We start from the raw sequence: 9387 nt of genomic DNA, 5'->3' as shown, positions 1-9387 counted from the left end.
ATTATTATTATTATTATTATTATTATTATTATTATTATTATTATTATTATTATTATTATTATTATTATTATTATTATTATTATTATTATTATTATTATTATTATTATTATTATTATTATTATTATTATTATTATTATTATTATTATTATTATTTTATTTTATTTTATTATTTTATTATTATTATTATTATTATTATTATTATTATTATTATTATTTTTATTATTATCATTAGTAGTAGTAGTAGTAGTAGTAGCATTACTATTATTATTATTAGTAGTAGTAGTAGTAGTAGCATTACTATTATTATTATTAGTAGTAGTAGTAGTAGTAGTAGTATTGTTGTTGTTGTTATTATTATTATCATTATTATTATTATTATTATACGATGAGCGGCCTACAGGCCATTTTTTCTAGGAAATAAAAAGAAAGAAAACCATCTAGCAGCATTTTCAATGAAACGTTAATTGTCCATATTTGTATGCTGAATTTTTGCATTTGATTTTACTGTAGATAATCATGATCTTCGTCGCCTCGACGTATATATTCGGCTTAGTCGGCTTTTGCATAGCGTATTGCGCCACAAGTAAGTCCAAAATTTCGATTTTTTTTTGTCGTTTGTTATTGTACGTCCATGCTGTATATTGAGGTAGTTGGTCTGTTTTGTGTTATGTGTAAACTGTATTTAAAAATGTTATTTTAATTCTAACTGTTTATATTTCTGTCCATCAAAACACACGCACACACACACGCACGCACACACACACGTCGTTATATATGGCAGTATCTACTAGAAAATTACTGTTCACCACTTTCCACTGTTGACAGAATGTGGTGAGATCAGACGGAAGCGAAAGACAAGGCCGGTTGCTATTTACTACACGCAGACGAGCGATGGTGTCACCAAGGAGGAAGGGCCAAAACAGAAAGATGACAAGGACAATGCAAACAACAAGCAGGAGGTGTAGACGAATCATACCCTTCTCACGAAGGCAATTAACAAGAATGCTAATAAACAGTAAGGGCACTATAAGCTACACTGCTGGCAATATCATTGAAGTGCACTGCATTCGGTAAATTGCTAAGTATTTAAAGGTACCCAGTGCAGTGTTTAGGGCTTGGAAATCCGATTTTCAAAGTCAATATTCTAGTCACTTATCCACATACTGAGTTGAAACCACACTATCCCAGTGTGTGGTTAGTGTGGGTCTTTTTGCTCCACCCAAAATGCAGACGGAAATAGTTACTGGAAGGGCCTTTGCCTGATGTTTAGGGTACCACCCAGAAAAATCAGGGTTTCGCGCGGTCATTATGATTGCCTTCCGCTAGTTGAGCAGATCTTGCTGCAAGTCATTTTAACAGTCTAGTAAATCAAATCAAAACTCATTTAAGTATGGGATAGCTAGCCTAAGGAAACCTATCTTAAGAAAATTTAAGTTGAACCCGATGTATAAGAAGATTATGTACTTTATGGAGACTGGAAATTTTTCTTTGAAAAGTAAATACTTCTTCTACATATGTCACTAGATGATGAATAGACTATTAGATGTTGAATATATTTGTAAACAAAATACTTAAGAATCAAGACGCTAAGATACAAAGCCAATATTGACACCCGTGTGTATCGATGTGTAAATTGTTTCTGTGATAAGCCGTGATTGGCATAATAATATATGCTGTTATTGCAATGGGCTATATATTTCATGAATGTACACAGTGACATGGCTTTGCCCTTCTTAAGTCTGTATAGACATATTCATTTTAGCTATGCGGAACAAGGAAACTATTGAGACAATCATTAAGTCTATGTATGGATGCTGACATAGCTGAAGATAGCTTGTGGAAATGTGTGATGTCTTTCATGTTCGATGTGCATGTAGAGACATATTCATTTTAATAGTACATGTAATATTAAAATGATGTACTCTCTTAATACGCCGTTTTCATACAGAATCATATGCGTACGTGGCAAAACACGGCTTATTTTGTTGGCATTTGAATATCCTGTAGACATTGGAGTCTTAGCTACTCGTTGCATTTACGTCAGAGTCAGAATATGAATACCTTTAACGAGCAGACCCGTGGCGTAACACACTAGCTTCACGGGCGGCGGTGGGTGGTACTGACAGGAGCGAGTAGACGACTTGTCATAACTACAGTTTACACGTGTAAGCCATGCATGTGTACCTGTCAAAGAGCCCTTGGGCCTAGGAAAACAAATGTTATGTTTCCTGTTTTAGTCCTGAAAAAATAGGGTCGTTTGGTAGGGATTATCTTCTTTTTTTCATTCTTTTTTTTCATTCTTTTCTTTTTTATTAGACTTCTAGATCTCTAGTGATCCAACTTATACAATACAGTTCAACAAAGTACAACTTGCATGAGGACACTTATATCTTCAATGTCAATGTTGGAAAACCGTTTTCACAATGTTTCATCACTCAGGTGTCAGATCATGGAGGTAGAAAAAGTCGAGTAGCTGGAAAAATGTAAGTCTCTTGCAGGGATCCACACAAAAAAAGTCAAGGGTCGGCAGTTTTTTTCTAGGGTCGGTCGGGAAACAGGAAACACAAAATTTTTTTCCTAGGCCTTGTCGCATTTGGTAATACCACATCTCAGTACAACATATTGGAGGAAACGAATCAAGGTTCAAGGCATTAAGTCTGTCCAGATTGTACTAAATGTGCGGACTATGTATTTCTTTCTTTGTGCAAAGAAGTGGCAATTTATGTATCTCAAATTGGTTGGTACGCTCGTATCTCTATAGTGACATTTACAAAAATTAATTCAATGCAATTTCAGGGCGGCAAAACGAAGATATTCTGGATCAGGATATCTATTTTCGTAAAATCTATTTTCCTAAAAAATTAGGAGTCCCGTTATTTTTGGTACCACCAATAAATAGCTAGAACCAGTCAACTATCAGCGACACCGCATTTTAACCACATCAATACAGTATGGGATAGGGGTGGAGTCAACCACTCCTTACGTTACTCTAAATGCACTCTTAAGTTACAAAAAGGATTAGGCAAACAATGCTATGTTCTATCTACATCTATATCTAAGCTGTACATGTTTCTTCTCTCTTCTTTAGACATTTGTATACGAATTTACAGTTTTACATCATGGTTAATTGAAAAAAAATTGATATGAATATATCATCCTTTGTTAGATGCGCCCGCTTTGTTCTAACTGTATTCCAACAACAAAGGCAGATCGTTGATCGCTATACAATGGACACTCAACAATAAAGATAATAAAGATAAACAATAAAGATAGAAAAAGTGACCTTTAAAATCCAGGTTTGCTGCCCTGAAATCCCTTCGGGTGCATTTGATATGTACTTTTATGTAACGTTACTATCCTAAAATAAACCTCCTTCGAAAAACCTTAACTTTGTTATTGTCATTAGTGTTTGATTCTTATACTTGTAAGTTCCGCTGCAGTACCAAAGGGAAGCCACTAGGGGGCCCAATTAAAATCTAATCATTTTCAGTTTTCGTAACACCCTACCAACGCACCAAGTATGAAACCAATCCATTCAGCAGTTCTTGAGTTATGTTGTTTGCCAACAGAATGACAGACAAATGCAACTGAAAATATAACCTCCATGACATTTCATGGAAATAAATATAGGTAACTATATAACGCACCAAATGAGAGTTTGAAAATACTGTTGTGGAAAAATAAATGTGATTTGGGAAATACCCGATAAATAGGCCATAAACGGCGTGCAGTTCAACCCGAATTTACACCACGTTTTGTTGTGGAAATAAAAACACACGACAGCCCCTTGCTGCATGTTTCCCATCATTATATCACGTTAAGTGCACATAAATGCACTAGGCCACACCGTCTTAATTTTATGGATGACATCCTCTGAAGACCCCCAAACTAGTGCGCGCGGGCGAATAAAAAAATTCCGGCCAAAAATAAAAAATGCTACTAAACCACAGGAATACAATGCTGGTATTGTGAATGTGCGGCAGTACTTAGTGGCGTATACGACAATGCAAGCCGGCACAAGCTGGCTTTTTCCGGAATTTCTGAATCAGCACTGTACTGTGTTTTTGGGTCGTGGAGCTTCGGTAGCCTGGGTGCCCGGCTCCGTATTGCCACTAACTGCCATGGACTACCCAGGCCTAGAGCCAGACCAGAGCCTTGGTGGACGTGATCTTATTTTTTTAGAACAGGCGAAAATCAATGCGCGCGCCGATGTCATCCATAAAATCAAGTCGGTGTGGCCTAAATGTAGAAAATTGTCAGTCAATCAAAGGTCCAGTAAGTGTATCATTAATTGCCCCCAATCACATATAAACCAGTAGACCTGTGCGAGAGTACGTGAGGATTACTAATGCTGATTTCCTCACTGGCGACCTTCCAATTGGTCGCTATTTTGGGCACACGCTCTACACCGGCGTTTAGATTAGAGAAATTATATGCATCTCGGCCTGGGAACGTCATAGGCGAAGGGATTGTATAAACACGGGAGCTATATTCGTGGCTCCCGTGCGTCTCTGTAAGATTCAATTTGTACATCGGCACGTTTTGGTCTATATACAGCCGTGCAGAGGAGGCAAGAGGTTTAGCGTTGGGCGGTGAGAGGAACTGCCAATGGACTGCATGGTCATCCATACAAGACGGTGAGTGTTTAACGTTCCACGTACTTAGTCTGAGGAAAGCTTAGAGCACAATTACACTAGTACTGGTACTGTTATGGTGTGTAGGCCACTGCCGGGGCTCTGATTTCGGTAGGCTACCGGCTGTACGTCGTGGTAATGAATATGTGACGACCTTCACATTCAAAAACATTTTCTTAGCACTTGCTTAGAGCACAATCACACCGGTACTAGTACGGAGTGTTGTCCCCGGCCGGGCTCTGATTTCGGGAGGCCGCGGCCGGCTGTACGTCGTGGTAATGAAGATGACTACGTTTACATTCAAAAACTGTTCTTAGTGCTAACCCACCTAGGGTTTTTTTAACGAAGCGGTTCAATGCAAGGCCTATACGACCACTCCTCGACATTGAACTAGAAATATGAGAGAAACATGGCTATGTCAGGAGATGGCGGTGAACGTTTGATTTGAAACCCTTTAGATTGTAGGTTGGTGGGAAACATTTGTCAGGGAGGGAACCCCAAGCTTGGTCGTACGGGGAAAGAAAGATTCAAAAACCTTTTTCTTAGCACTTCACATATAGCACAATTACACCGGTACTGTTACGGTGTGTAGCCCCCGGCCCGGGGCTCTGATTTCGGGAGGCCGCCGGCTGTACGTCGTGGTAATAGATATAGACGACCTTTACATTCAAAAACATGTTCTTAGTGCTAACCCACCTAGGGTTTTCCTGTGATTAAGGTCGTTCTGTGGAGCTGATCAGTGATGTAAAAAAATGGCCCGGTGGACTGCCGGACGCCGGGAACTTTTGTGTATTCATCTATTTATGAAGATTCGCCACATGTGTGGAAGAAATTGCAATGAGAGGTGACTATCACCTCTTCAAGATGTCAACCCTAAGACGAGACAGTAAGGTCTCCCAGACGGGGCCGTTTTGTTTTTTGCCTTCTAAGGAAAAATAGTGTTGCAAGAGTCCACATATGGTACTCTCCAAGCAGAGGTTGTGGGGGAATGACCGTTAGCTTTTTATATATGGCCGTTTTTTTGTCGCTACCCCCACCAACGGCGACCTTCTCTGGCTAGTGGATACTGCCTGGCTAATTTGATACTGTCTTTTTGCCACCGAAAGGGATCTGCTTGGAGATTACACACATGAGCCCGTGTTATAAGTTGCAGCCGTGATATGAAAGAGTATAATTTAGGCGAAGAACACGGAGAGAGCTCGTTACGGGGGAAAATAATTGCCAACCCCAATATCGTCCATTATGATTTTGGTTTATTTTCTTTGTTATATACCCTCGTCTTCAGCTATATACAGTATAAGTCTAAGGTAAGGTAAGGTCAGATTCTAGTGGATACTCACATAGAAACTATATGGTTTTATATGATCTAAATTACTTCTTTCTCCCTTTTTATTATGCATTATAAGGAAAATAAATTTTCATGACTAAGCATAGAGGTTAAGCATAAGATCTAAGCATAGATCTAAGCATAGAGGTTGTTTAACATTCTTATATCCTGTACTTACAGTTTTGAAAAAAATATAATTGTATAACAATATCGAATAAAAGAAAAAAAAGCGTAATAGCATATTCAACTATTCCTACAGGCAAGGTCTTATATATAAGATAAGAGCGCCTTTGTGGCATGTTATTTCGTTATGTTGCCTTTTGAGGCCTGGTTTCATCAGAGATCAAATGGAGTTTCAAACCCACCGACTTGCGTCAGAACCACCGACTCGGGCTGCCTTCACTAAGCACGTTTCCTGGCTCGTGAAGTCATCCTCTTTGTTGTGTGACTTGTTTTTGATATGCGAGGCCACAATTTTCATCAATGATTATTCTGAATGAAAAGCATGCACTTTGAACAGATAAAGATTCAGATTTATTGTAAACAACTTGCATGTCACATACAGCTTTGCATGATAACTTGAAATCTGTTAATTCTTATATCAAAATCGTACTTAACATAATGACGGGATCATATAGAGCAAATTACACAAAGATAACAATACATATCTAAAGATATTTAAAGGCAGTTGAAACAAGTCGGCACACATATATCATTAAAAACAAGAAGATAAAATCAAGCAACTTCGGTTAGATCTACACTATATTGAAATGATTAGCTCTTATTGAAAAGCTTCAGAACAGTTGTTTTCTATAACACATACTGATTAGATTGAATGGAAAACATAATTCCATCGGTATCCAAAACGTCAGAAGTAAATCATAAATTTGGCACATCGTTTAATTGTGAATACACCAAAAATTACACAAGTTTGGGTTTTCACTGCTGAATTATAGTTAGAAATTACACATTATGTTGGCCGTCATTTTGTTGCGTAGAATTTATTGATTGAATGGAAAACAGAATTGCATTGCCATTGGTATCCAAAACGTCAGAATCAAATAATAAATTTGGCACAATTGTGTACACCACTGTGACAACATTACACAAGTTTGGGTTTTCACTGCTGAAATATAGTTACAAAATTGCACAGTAAGTTGTCCGTCATTTTATTGAGTACAGTTCATCGAGATGCCCCCGCATATTTATATCTGCAGGAAGGCGATACTCGTACCAGCTTTGTTCCTCAAGGTCGTTCTCTCGCGAGATTCAACGAGGTTTTAAGAGCTCTTCTGTGCGACCTCGACTGATCTAAAGACCAGCGCAAACCAGTTCGACCTACGTGCTGTTCATGCGAAAAGGCCTCGCCATGGATACAATATACGTAAGTAATAAACGTATATGGATTTGTTACTCTCCAAGCAGTGGTTGGGCCTGTTTTTGGAGGTCTCTTTCGCTTTTTGGGTGTTTTTTCGGAATTTCTAGTATTTTGTCGGCTTTCCTTTTTGTACCCTGACCTACATGTGTAATTATATATATATCAATGGAAAACGAAACGTGAAAAACAGGCCTAATGCATATGTAACCTGGCCTCTCCTTGGAGATTACGGATTTGACTCTTTCTTAAACTGCCAATTGCTTCGGTTTTGTGAGTGATTCAGAATATATAGATCCAGTGAGATTTCTCTGCTAGCTTTTGGTCCTTTTCACAATCTTTTTACGGTACAGTATATAGGAACGGCTGTGTATCATTGATGTACAAAGCATGTTAATATACTTGATAATGGAAACGATTTCGGCCCTTTTCCCACTAGGATAAAATTGTCCGGATCGAACTGAATTGATTCGCTTTGATCCGGCTTCGATCCGGATCAATTCGGCTTGATCCGGACAATTTCATCCTAATGCGAATGTGGCCTTTATGATCAATGCAAGTCCTAGTAAATCTCATGTTCGTGCATAAATATTTATCATTGCTGCATGCATATTTATATTTTTCAGTTTATTCTGCAGATTATTGTCTGTACCTTAGTAATTCTGGAAGTCATAGCTGTCATCTTCTATTTGTGTAAGAAGTGCCACGGTAAATACAACTTATGTTATTGTTGTCGTTGTCATTCTGTTGTTATTGTTCTTGTTTTTCATGGAAGCCTAACTCTTTGCATGAAAATTATATAAAGAAGGAAATTCAAATCAATAACATTTCTTTTGCATCTTTTAATATCATGTCTTAGTTGTTTGTCTTATCATATATCGTTTGTCATGTACAAGATCAAAACCTGTAAAATATCATATCACATTACTATAGCAACATTTGAGTTATGATGTGAACGTATGTCGTTATAGTATGAGGTTATTGGATTGAAAATAATATTCTAAAGATCGAAAAACACCGAGGAAAATGAGGAACTCTATGTACAACATGATACGTTATTTTTATGTGATTGATGTTCCACTTTATATTTAGTGGAAAGAGATGGTTCATTTATGCTCACGATTCTTATGAATAAAAAAAATGATATTTTAGCATAGAATTGCATGTCGCTAATGTTTCATATATTTGAAGCAATAGAGAAACGTGCAACTTGAAATCTACTATAATTATTTCACATAACAGGCAGTGTTTGAACTATTATACTGATCCATAGATGGTACCTATCGTTTTGTTTTACAACAACAGACGACGACAAAAGGAGGCGGGAGGAATATGAGTTTTCTGCTGCCGAGTCCTTTGAGTTGACCAGCGCCGTCACCATTGTGTCCATCGTCTCAGAGTCTACAGACGACATCCCAGAGAAAAAGGCCTGCCCTGTCTGACTGTCTGAATCGTGGCTTCAGCTCAACGGGGAAGGAACTTCAAAGGAATGACATGACTCTACAGATAAATGCGGGGTCGTGTGGCGTAACGGCAGTGCTCGACTCGGAACCAAGAGGTCCCGGGTTCGAGTCCTGACATGCCACCGATCTTGTGCCCTTGGGAAAGGCACTTTACACGACTTTACTCACTTCGGTCAGGTGAAGATGAGTATTGTATTATCCCCTCTGTTGGTGGCGGCATTAATATCTCTTGTTCCCAACACGTCTTGTGATTACGCGTTGGAATATAAAAAAAAAGATAAATGATAAATAAGATCAAAGACGTGGGGTGGATTGTACTAACATTCTGTATTATTGGTAAAGGTTTCAGTCCATGATGATGCTTCCCTCTCTTTTACATTCTAGGTATTGTTAGAAATACTCCTGTATCATAATCGCTCATGTAAGGATTCGTCTGAAAATTATATTACAATTAATCAAATTAATAAATAATTGGCATTTTAGTTAGTAGTAGTTGTGTTTTTTAATCGCCATCTTTCGGAGAAGTACACCCGAGTCTGTCAAGGATGTGGTACCTGAATCTAGGACAGTGATTGGAGCCTGCTGTGG

General features: G+C 38.0%; 2 long non-coding RNA genes across 3 annotated transcripts in view; both read left to right on the top strand.

Moving 5' to 3' along the window:
• LOC109463933 overlaps window positions 1-1286 on the top strand; it is a 1729-nt gene extending 443 nt beyond the window's left edge. For both annotated transcript variants that reach the window (XR_002139852.1, XR_002139851.1), the window contains exons 2-3: window positions 511-583; window positions 826-1286. This is a non-coding gene — a long non-coding RNA (uncharacterized LOC109463933). The remainder of the gene's footprint in view (window positions 1-510; window positions 584-825) is intronic.
• Window positions 1287-4524: 3238 nt separating this feature from the next.
• LOC109463932 lies at window positions 4525-8888 on the top strand. The gene is made up of 4 exons (XR_002139850.1): window positions 4525-4637; window positions 7179-7345; window positions 7963-8044; window positions 8642-8888. It is a non-coding gene; the product is annotated as an uncharacterized LOC109463932 (long non-coding RNA).
• Window positions 8889-9387: the final 499 nt, after the last annotated feature.

This window comes from Branchiostoma belcheri, unplaced genomic scaffold, assembly GCF_001625305.1.
Source record: "Branchiostoma belcheri isolate BF01 breed outbred unplaced genomic scaffold, Haploidv18h27 scaffold13, whole genome shotgun sequence".
Taxonomy (NCBI): Eukaryota; Metazoa; Chordata; class Leptocardii; order Amphioxiformes; family Branchiostomatidae; genus Branchiostoma; species Branchiostoma belcheri.
This window is presented reverse-complemented; position numbering and strand designations above follow the sequence as displayed.